The sequence below is a fragment of the Penaeus monodon genome, chromosome 41 (assembly GCF_015228065.2).
Source record: "Penaeus monodon isolate SGIC_2016 chromosome 41, NSTDA_Pmon_1, whole genome shotgun sequence".
In the NCBI taxonomy this organism is placed as follows: Eukaryota; Metazoa; Arthropoda; class Malacostraca; order Decapoda; family Penaeidae; genus Penaeus; species Penaeus monodon.
In genome coordinates this window covers 1,388,273-1,398,272 of record NC_051426.1, presented here as the reverse complement: position 1 = coordinate 1,398,272, position 10,000 = coordinate 1,388,273, and positions in this window count along the sequence as shown.

Genomic DNA, 10,000 nt, shown 5'->3' with positions numbered 1-10,000 from the left:
GACAAAAAAAAAATATTTTATTAACAGTGATTATGGTGAGACAATAGTAATGATGATAATAATAATAACAATCATTTTTATTATCACTTTTATTATCATCATTATCATTATCATTATTGAAATCGCGATTATTACTATTGTTATCATCGTTGTTATCATTATTATCATCATTATCATCATTATTATTATTATTATTATTATTATTATTATTATTATTATTATTATTATTATCATTATTATTATTATTATAGTTAGTATTATTATTATTATTATTATTATCATCACTATTATTATCATTGATATTATTATTATTATTATTTTATTATTATTATTATTATTACTATTGGTGTTATTATTATTATTGTTACTATTATCCTCATTATCATCATCATTATTATTATCATTATCATTATTGTTATAAGTGTTACTGTTGTCATGTTACCATTACTATTAACAGCAGTGATAATGATGATGATGAGGGTGATGATGAGCATTATCACACCATCACTATAATCATCATCATCATCACCATCAATACTATTAGTAGTAGTACTAGCATGACAGTACTATCAATATTAATCATTAGTATTACGAAACACCATCATTAATAGCCATTAATTATAAATTGGCCATTTTCATCATCACCTTTTTTTTTTTTTTTTTTTTTTTTCATCGTTGCTTCTCTGCCTTTTTATCTTCCTATACTTTTTTCCCCCACTTTTTTATATCACTCTCATTATCATTATCAGTTATCATTATTATCGAAATTTTCCTTCATTTATCATCCTCTCTTGTCTCTCCGTCACCATTAATTTTTCATCAATGCAGATTATAGTCAGATTAATAACTATCATTTTGATTCATCGTGCAAGTATCACCATCATTATTATCATGATCATCCTTCATGCAATCACTATCACTTTCATCATCATTATTATGATTATCATGACTATCAACTCTATGCCTGATTACTGATTGACTGGCTGACTGACTTGACTGAAAGACAGACAGACTGACTGACTAACTGATTGGCTGGCTGGTTGGCTGACTGAATGAATGAATGATGACTGACTGACTGACTGACTGAAAGAATGAATGAATGAATGCCTGACTGACTGATAGACTGACTGACTGACTGACTGACTGACTGACTGACAGACAGACTGACTGACTGATTGGCTGGTTGGCTGACTGACAGACAGACTGGCTGACAGACTGACTGACTGGCTGACTGACTGACTGACAGACTGACTGACAGACAGACGACTGACTGGCTGACTGACTGACAGACAGACTAACTGACAGACTGACTGACTGACAGACAGACTGACTGGCTGACTGACTGACTGACTGACTGACAGACAGACAGACTGACTGACAGACTGACTGACAGACTGACTGGCTGACTGACAGACAGACAGACAGACAGACAGACAGACAGACAGACTAACTGACAGACAGATTAACTGACTGACAGACTGACTGACTGACTGACTGACTAACTGACTGACTGACTGACTGACTGACTGACTGACTGACTGGCTGACGAAGAGGGAGGGAGAGAGAGGGAGATGAAGAAGCAAGGGAGGACAAGGAGGGGGGAAGAAGAGAGAAAGGAAGTAGAGGGAAGGGAGGGAGGGGAAGAGAGAAGGAGACAGAGGGAAGGATAAAGGGATGAGAGAGAGAGAGGGAGAAGAGGATGGAAATGGAACGGGGAAAGGGAAGAGAGAGAGAGAGAGAGAGAGAGAGAGAGAGAGAGAGAGAGAGAGAGAGAGAGAGAGAGAGAGAGAGAGAGAGAGAGAGAGAGAGAGAGAGAGAGAGAGAAGAGAGAGAGAGAGAGAGAGAGAGAGAGAAAGAAAGAGAGAGAGAGAGAGAGAGAGAGAGAGAGAGAGAGAGATGAGGATGGAAATGGAACGGGGAAAGAGAAAGGGGAAAAGAGAACACTGACTTAAATAAATCCTGACTCACTGACAGACTGACTGGATGACTGATTGAGCGATTATCTGACGGACTGACTGACTGACTGTTCGGCAGCCTTAGTGACTGAAGTGGCGAAATTGCTGACTGACTGAGGGATCAATTAACTGACTGACTGACGAGGCGACTGACCAATGGACTGACGAAATGACTTAATGACTAATCATTTAACTGGCTGACTGACTGCTGACCAAAATAACCAACGACTGACGAAATTATTAACTCTTTAGACTGACTAAATGCCTTACTGACTGACTGACTGACTGAATAAACAAATACCTCTTTGAAGTGACTTACTGACATATCGACTGTTACGCGTAATGAGCGAGTGACCCTTCGCACGGGGAATTTAAGTGTGACTGATTGACTTACCTGACTTATTGATTTTTAAAATTGGTCTGTGATATATCAGGTAACAGATGACTGACGGTTATCTGTTTATTCCTTTCTTCGTTTTATTTTCTCCTCTCCTATTTCTCCCTTTCCTTCTTCTCTCTCTCTTCCTTTTCACTTTCCCTCTCACTTCTTTTCCCTCCCCCCTCTCTCTCGCACTCCCTCTCCTTCCCTCTCTTCTCCATTCTCCTTCTCTCTCTTCTTCTCCTTCTTCCTCTCTCTCCCTCTCCCCTTCTCTCTCTCTCTCTCTTTCCCTTTTTTCTCTCTCTCTCTCTCTTTCTCTCTCTCTCTCTCTCTTTTCCCCTCTCCCCCTTTCTCTTCTCTCTCTCTCTATCTATCTATCTATCTTCTACCTTCTATCTATTTTCTCCCCCCTCTCCTCTCCCCCTCTTTTTCCTCTCTCTCTCTCTCTCTCCCTCTCTCTCCTCCTCTCCCTCTCTCTCCCTTTTCTCTCTTCTCCCCCTTTTCTCTCCTCTCTCTCGCTCTCTCCCTCTCTCCCCCTCCCCTCTCTCTCCCCCCTTTCCGGGGTTTCTCTCTCTCTCTCTTTTCTCTCCTCTCTCTTTTTCTCTCTCTTTTCTCTCTCTCTTCTATCTACCCTTTTCTCCCTCTCTCTCTCTCTCTCTCTCTCTCTCTCTCTCTCTCTATCTATCTATCTTCTATCTATCTATCTATTTTCTCTCGTCTCTCTCTCTCTCTCTATCTATTATCTATCTTTTCCCTCTTCTCCTCTCTCTATCTCTCCTCTCTCTCTCTCTCTATCTATCTATCATCTCCCCCTCCCCTCTCTCCTCTCTCTCTCCCTTCTCCTCTCTCCCCTCTCTTCATCTCTCTCTCTCCTTTCCCCCTCTCTCTCTCTCTCTCTCTCACTCCTCCTCTCTTTCTATCTATTTATCTATCTGTCTCTCTCTCTCTCTCTCTCTCTCTCTTTCTCTCTCTCTCTCTCTCTCTCTTTCTCTCTGTCGTTTTCTCTCTTCCTCTTCCTCTCTCAGTCGTTGGTTATTTTGGTCAGCAGTCAGTCAGCCAGTTAAATGATTAGTCATTAAGTCATTTCGTCAGTCCATTGGCCAGTCGCCTCGTCAGTCAGTCAGTTAGTTAATCCTTCGGTCAGTCAGCAATTTCGCCACTTCAGTCACTAAGGCTGCCGAACGGTCAGTCAGTCAGATAATCGCTCAATCAGTCATCCAGTCAGTCTGTCAGTGAGTCAGGCATTTATTGAAGTCAGTCGCTGAGTCATTTCGTCAGCAAATCAGTTATTTCTTGTTTGTGTGAGTCTGTCAGTCAGTTAGACAATCTCATCGGTCATCCATTCAGTCACTTGAACTGTCAGTCAGTCAAACTCTTAGTCACTCATCCAGTCATTTCAGTAAATCAGTCAGTCATTCGTCCATCCAGTCAATCAGTCACTAAGACAAAATGTCAATCACTTAACCAATCACCACATGCAATAAGTCAGTCAGCCAGTCAGTTAAGTCAGTGATTCAGTCATTAAGTCAATTACTCAATCAGTTTATCAGTTGCAATGGGCAAAAATACCGTCAGTCAACAATCAGTCAGCCAGTCGTTCATTCAGTCACCGATTGCAGGGAGGGACAGTCCATCAGTGCATGTCAGTCAGTCAGTCAGTCAGTTAACCAGTCACCTCATGGATGAAGTCAACCACTGAATTCAGTCAAACAGTAAGTCACCACTTGAAGAAAAGTCAGTAAAAATGGTAAACCAGTCATTCAGTCACTTTCGAAGTACATGAAAAGTCACTTAACCAACCTGTTAGACAGTCTGCTGGCCGTCCAGTCAGTCAGCCAGTCAGTCAGCCAGTCAGTCAGCCAGTCAGTCAGCCACGCAGATATTAAAACACAGTTAAACACCCTGTGAATCAGTCAGTCAGCCTATTAGTCGTCCGGTCAGTCAGTCATTTTGTTAGCCGTCAGATCAGTCAGTCAGTCAGTCTATTGGCCGCCCGGTCAGTCAGTAAGGCAGCCGGCAAGGCCGATCAGTCTCCTCTCAGCCAGTTAGTCGGTCAGCACGCGTCTGGAGGACAGTCAACCCAACTCAACTATTAATGCGTCACTCAAGCAGTCATCTGTCCCGCCGAGACAGTCTACCGGCCGTCCAGTCATCCAGTCAGTCAGCGAGCCAGTCACGTGGATGAGGGGCGCGCTGAACCAACCTGCCAGTCAGTAAAATCGGCCAACACGTGCTGGAGGACAATCACCTTTTCCGTCACCCAGTCAGCTGACCGTCCAGTCAACCAGTCACCCAGTCAGTCAGTCAGTCAGTCAGTCAAGTCACCACGTGCCTCGCTTCACCTCGTGTGCCTGTCTACTGCTACAGGTGCGGTGTTGCCACGTCTACCTGCCCCAGGTATGAAGGCAGTGTTGCCACGTGTGCGTTGAGCTGTTCACTAGTGCTGAAGTCCCGCGGTTTATGAATAAGATATGGCACTTACGCTCACTATTTACTTCTCATTGATTCGTCCAAGCCCTGGAATGCTTTCTCCTTTCTTCTCTTCCTTCTTTCTCCTCCTCCTCCTTCTCTATCTTCATCTCCCTCGCCCCTTTCTCTCTCTCTCTCCCTCTCCCTTCTTCTTTCTCGCTTGTATCATCGAGACTCTCTCTCTCTCTCTCTCTTTCTCTTTCTCTCTCTCTCTCTCTCTCTCTCTCTCTCCTCCTTCTCCCCCTCTTCCTTCTCCCCTACGTTTTATCCGGTGACATTTTCTCTTCTCCTTTTTTTCTTCTCCCTCTCTCCCTCCCTCTCTCTCTCTCTCTCTCTCTCTCTCTCGTATTTTTCATTTTGCTCTCTCTCTCTTGTCTCGTATTTTTCATTTTGTTTTTTTCTCTTCCTTTTTTTGCTTCAGCCTTTTTTTTACAGCGATATTTTTTCCTCTTTCCTTCCTTCCCTTCCCTCTCGCTCTCCCTCTCTCTCTCTCTCTCTCGTTCTTAGAATTTCTGTTCTCTCTCCTTCTTCTCTCCTTATCTGTCTATCTATCTATCTAGCTACCAACTTGCCTATCAACCTATTTATCTATTTATCTATCTATCTCTCTAACTATCTATCCATCTATCTATCTATCTCTATTTATGCATCTATCTCCCTCCTTATCTATCTCCCTCCTTCACATATTCCTTCCTTCCTTCCTCCCTTCCTCCCTTCCTTCTTTCCTTCCTTCCTTCCTTCCTTCCTTCCTTCTTTCCCCCTTCCTTCCCCCCTCCCTTTCCCTCCCTCCCTTCCTTCTTCCTTCCTTCCCTTTCCCTCCCTTCCTTCCTCCCTTCCTCCCTTCCTTTCCTCCCTTCCTTCCTCCCTTCCTCCCTTCCTTCCTTCCTTCCTCCCTTCCTTCCTTCCCATCTTCGCACCTGAAGAACAGAGAAAAACGAAGAACAAACTCCAAGAACCGAAAGAGGAAACGAGAGAGAAACCGAAAACGGAAAGGAGAGACAAGAAAGAACCGAGAACCAGGAGAGAACCGAAAGAAGGAAGCAAGAAAAAGAGGCAAGAATCGAAGGAGGAACCAAAAAGGAACCGAGAACCGAAAGGAAGAACCGAAAGACAACGAAGAAAAAGAAGGAAGAACCGAGAGAACCGAAACAGGACGCACCGAAAAACGAAGAAGAAGAAGAAGAAGAAGAAGAAGAAGACGAAAAAGAAGAAGAAGAGAGAAAGGAAGAACCTCGAAAAAAGGAGAAAGAAGGGAACCAAAAAATGGACGAAGACAACGAAGAAAAAGATAAAAGAACCGAGAGAAAAACGAAAAAAAGACGCACCGAGAACCAACGAATAATAATAATAAGAAGAAGAAGATGAGAGAAAGAAGAAGAAGAAGAAGAAGAACCACGAGAGAACCAGAATCCACATAAGAACCTCAGAAAACGGAAGAAAGAGAGAGAGAAACCAAGAAAAAGACGAAGAACCGAGAGGGAACCGAAGAAGTAGAAGAAGAAGAGAAAGAAGAAGAGAGAGAGAGAGAAGAAGAAGAAGGACCACGAAAGAACCAAAAAAAAAAGCGAAAGAAAGAAAGAGACGAACCAAGAAAAGAACCGTGATAGAACCAAAGAAGAAGCAGAAGAAGAGAGAGAGAAAGAAAGAAAAAAAGAAGAACCCCCTCCCCTCCCCTCCACCCCCCCACCCCCCCCCAAAAAAAAAACAACGAAAGAAAGAAAGAGACGAACCAAGAAAAGGACAGAGAACCGAGAGAGAACCGAGAGAGTTCTTGTCGAGAGCCAAGTTCTCAGAAGATGAACAGCGCGAGAGCGACGCAACCCACAGGGGGCGATAAGGGCGACGTCCACCCACGCGGCCAAGGGGAGAATGGACCTTACGGCCGGGCGTGGGGAAGGGCGCATAAGCCGCGTGGGTGAACGATATTGACCGAACGTACTTGTTCCGCTGCTACTAGACATAAGGGATAAGGGAATAAAGGAAGGGAGAGGGAGAGAGAGAGAGAGAGAGAGAAAGGGGGTGGGAGGGAGGGGGGGAGGGGGGGGTGGGGGGAGGGAAGGAGGAGGTGGGGATGGAGGGAGGGAGGGAGGGAGGGAGGGAGGGAGGGGGAAATGTAAAAGGATAGGGGGAAGAGAGAGAGAGAGAGAGAGAGAGAGAGAGAGAGAGAGAGAGAGAGAGAGAGAGAGAGAGAGAGAGAGAGAGAGAGAGAGAGGAGAGAGAGAGAATGAAGAGATAAACAAGGATGAGGAGAAGAGGAAAAGCGACAAAAGGATATTTAAACAGGACAAAACGAAAACCCATACACAGAAGAGACACGATAATGAACGGAGACAAAGGACGCAGACGAAGAGAAAAGAAAAAAAAAAAAGAAAGACCCTCCTAAAAAAAATAAAATAAAAATAAAAATAAAAGCGGCATAAAGAGTAAATAAAAAGAGACGCAGAAGGAAAAACGACAGAAGAATCAAAATAGAGGACGGGGGGGAAGGGGAGGGAGAGAGGGAGAAGGGGAGGAGGAGGGAAGGGATAGAGAGGGGGGGAAGCGAGAGGAAGAAGGGGAGGGGGAGAAGGGGAGGGAGGGAGAGGAAGAGGGGGTGAGGAGGGGAGGGAGGGAGGGGAAGAGGGGGTGAGGAGGGGAGGGAGGGAGGGGAGAGCGAGAGGGAGGGAGGCAGGGAGGAAGAGGGGGGGTAGAGGAGAGGGAGGGTGATGGAAAGGGACGCAGCGCTAGCGACGAATGGTGTGGCGCGCGGAGGCAGGAAAGGAGAGAGAGAGAGAGAGAGAGGGAGAAAGAGAGAGACAGAGAGAAAGAGAGAGACAGAGACGCAGGGACGGAGGGAGCCAGGGACGGTGGCGGTTACGCCCTTGTTGCTCGGAGGCGGTGGGCTCGGGGCCATCCCTGTGTTGAGGGGGGGAGGGGGGGTAAAGGGGGGGAGGAGAGAGGATAGGGGGAAGGAGAGAGGGAAGCGAAGAGAAGAGGAGAGAAGAGAAATACTGAGAGAGACAGAGACAGAGGCAGAGCGGGAGGGCTTGGGTTGAAGGGGGGTGGGGGACGGGGGGGATGGGGGGATGGGGGAGGGAGGGAGGGAGGGAGGGAGGGAGGGAGGAAGGGAGGAAGGGGCGAGGTAGGAAGGGAAGGGACGGAGGACGAGCGAGAGAGGAAGGGGGAGGCGCACGAAGAAAAAGGAGGAAAAAGAATGAGATGGAGAAACGAGGTAAAGAGAGAGAGAGAGAGAGAGAGAGAGAGAGAGGAGAGAGAGAGAGAGAGAGAGAGAGGAGGAGAGAGAGAGACGAGGAGAAGAAGAGAGAGAGAGAGAGAGAGGAGGGAGTGAAGGAGGGAGGGAGTGAGAGAGAGAGAGAGAGAGAGAGAGAGAAGAGATTAATATAATTATTATCATTATTATTATTACCATCTTCATCATCATTAATATCCTTACTCTTATTGCAGTTATTGCCACAAGCTGAATCGTTCAGTTATTGTTCAGTGTAATTAATACTATTGTAATTATAATTATTATTATCGTGATTATTCTTATTCTTATTCTTATTCTTCTCACTATTATTATTATTATTATTATTATTTTTATTATTATTATTATTATTATTATTATTATTATTATTATTATTATTATTATTATTATTATCTTTATTATTATCATCATCATCATCATCATCATCATCATCATCATCATTATTATTATTATTATCATTATTATTATTATTACTGATACTACTACTAATAATAACAACAATGGTAATATTAATAGCAGTAATGATAATAGTAACAACAACAACAACAATAACAATAATAATAATAATAATAATAATAATAGTAATAATAATAACAACAGTTATAATAATACTAACAATAATGATAATAAAAATAATAACAACAATAACAACAACAATAAGTAATTATTACTTTGTTATCATTATTATCACCATTATCATCATTAACATTATTATCCCACATCATCCAGAGGCGCTATCATCATTTTATTAGTCATTATTAACATTTTTTATTACTGTTATTGCGGTTATGAATGAAGGGGAGAAGGAAAGAGAGAGAGAGAGAGAGAGAGATGAGAAGAGAAGAGGGAGAGAAGAGGAGAGAGAGAGAGAGAGGGAGGAGGGAGGGAGGGAGGGAGGGAGGGAGAGGGAAAGGAGAGGGAGGGAGGGAAGGAGGGAAGGGAGGGAGAGAGAGAGAGAGAGAGAGGAAAGAGAGAGAGGGGGAGGGGGAGAGGAGAGAGGGGGAGAGGGAGAGGAGAGAGGGAGTGGGGGAGGGAGAGGGAGAAGGAGAGGGGAGAGGGGAGAGAGAGAGGGGAGAGAGGGGAGAGGGAGAGAGAGGGAGAGAGAGAAAGAGAAAGAGAAAGGGAGAAAGAGAAAGAGAGAGAAAAGAGAGGAGATGAGAGAGAGAGAGAGAGAAAGGCAGACAGAAACAGAGAGAGACTCAGACACAGAGATAGGGCGAAAGAGAACAGAGAACAGAGAACAGATAAGAGATACGAGAAAAAAAATGAACGAGAGACAGCGAATTGAAATACCTCCCTATCCTTCAACAAAGGAACCACGTGTTCAAGAATTTCAAGATCTCTGAACAGGTGACGATAGCACAGCCCCATAATCCGGCCTAAAACACGCAATCACTAACCTCCCTGTCAAAAAAAAAAAAAAAAAAAACACGTGCATCGTGACGTCACCAATCGCATCGGCTCACCTGTAAACTTAGCGAATAAGCGCTATTGTTGATAGCGGAGCCGAGCGATTTGTGCTACAAACGTTCCCCATGTTTCAAGCGCTTGGGATCTTGCGAGACTTTTGCTTAAAATGACTATTAAATCTTGTTTATATTTTTTCTCCTGCGTGTGATTTATACGTCTGCAGGGAAAATGTGGTTTAGAATTTACCCGTCTGGGGGGAGGTTTAACGTAAAATATGTTGGGTTGGAACATAACGGAAAACGAGAATTAGGCGTTGTTTGCGAACGCGGCCCGAGATGGTGACGTCACTCCTTCGCCAACCGTGCATTGTGAACGCAACCTCTACCAAAAAAAAAAGAAAAAAAAAAGAAAAAAAAAGGAAAAAAGTTTAAAATGACTTCCTGTATTAAGTAGAAAGAGTGTTGCCTAGCGTTTGCAAATGATGAACGGCCAAATGCTTTGCAATGAGGACAAACACAATTACATTTGAATCAGCGGCCC